Here is a 1450-nt window from a genome sequence, read left to right on the forward strand (position 1 = left end):
CGCCAAGGGCTTCTTTTTGCAAGCTTTGTCCCACGCCCGCCCACAGCAGACGCTCAGCCTGCTTAGAAACCCTATTGGTTGGTGTCTCTGCCATTTACCAGCAAGCTGCTCCTTAACTCTTTAGTTACTTTGGCTGCAGGGATTCTTCCACGTGGCCTGGCACTATAGGCTAAGTCAGAGGTGCCAGGCAGGATTCAGCTCAGTTAGAGTTGCTAGGTTGCTGAGATCTCCTGGGATTTTGCATGCAGAACTCTGGGTTCAGCCTGGAAAAGCTGGGGGAGGATTACAAGCCCAAGGCCTATGTTTTGAAAGAGGGTGCCTTGGAAGGGAAATGATACTTTATTAACAGCATTTTCAAAACAGCTTGTCTGTGTAAGCAGAGGAGGAAGTGAAAAGGCCCAGCAGGCAGGCTAAGAGCCTGTCCCCCCTCTACTAGACTCCACAAGCGGCAGATTCACAAAAGTGCTTGGCCTCTCAAGTCTTTCTTGCCTTTGGGATTAGTTGGGCTCTATAGGGTACAGGTTACCTTGAGGATTCTGGCAGCTTTCAGATTCACGATAATTATTCATTTTAATGGATTCATTTAATTTGTGGACTTACCACAAACGTCTGAGGAAAGATCTAGGACTGTACTTTTCAGACCCTGGCCTGTACCAAAACTGCAAAGCAGATAAAAAAAAAAATCCATGTTATTGGCCTAGCATGCAAGTTCATGCCAATGATCCCAGTATTTAAGAGGCTGAAGCAGGGCTGGGAGTGTGGCTTAGTGGTAGAGTTCCTGCCTAACCATGCATGAAGCGCTGAGTTCGATTCCTCAGTACCACATGCACTGAAAGAGCCTGAAGTGGTGCTTTGGCTCAAGTGGTAGAGTGCTAGCCTTGAGCAAAAGAAGCTCAGTGTCTAGGCCCTGAGTTCAAGCCTCAGGACTGGTTAAAAAAAAAAAAAGAGGCTGAAGCAGGAGGGCCATGAGTCCTGAGTCCAGCCTGTGCTACATAATGGGATACAAAAAAAGATAGTTTGATAGTCTGATTCAGTAGACCTGACATAGATCCCAAGAATATTTGGAAGTCTTTGTTTTTTAACTAGTAACTCCGATTCTGATTTTTCAAATGGTACTCGCGAGAAATAGTAACTTACAGCTTTTCTGTTGTTTTGGAGTGTTTTGTTGGCACCAATGGGGTTTGAATTCAGAGCCTGTGCTTGCTACTATACCACTTGAGCCATAACCCCAGGCCATATTGCTTTGGACTATTTTTAATTTAAAAATCATTTTACTTGTGCCATTACTGAGGCTTAAACTCAGTCTCTCACTCTCACCCAGCTGTTTCCTATCACAGTTGGCACTCTGCCACCTAAGCCATGCCTCCAATTGCAGCTTTGCATGTTTTTGAGATAGAATCTTGTTTTCAGCCATGAAGCTCCTCCTTGTATGGCTCACTAGCTGTGATGA

This window comes from Dipodomys ordii, unplaced genomic scaffold (genome assembly GCF_000151885.1).
Source record: "Dipodomys ordii isolate 6190 unplaced genomic scaffold, Dord_2.0 Scaffold116, whole genome shotgun sequence".
Lineage (NCBI taxonomy): Eukaryota > Metazoa > Chordata > Mammalia > Rodentia > Heteromyidae > Dipodomys > Dipodomys ordii.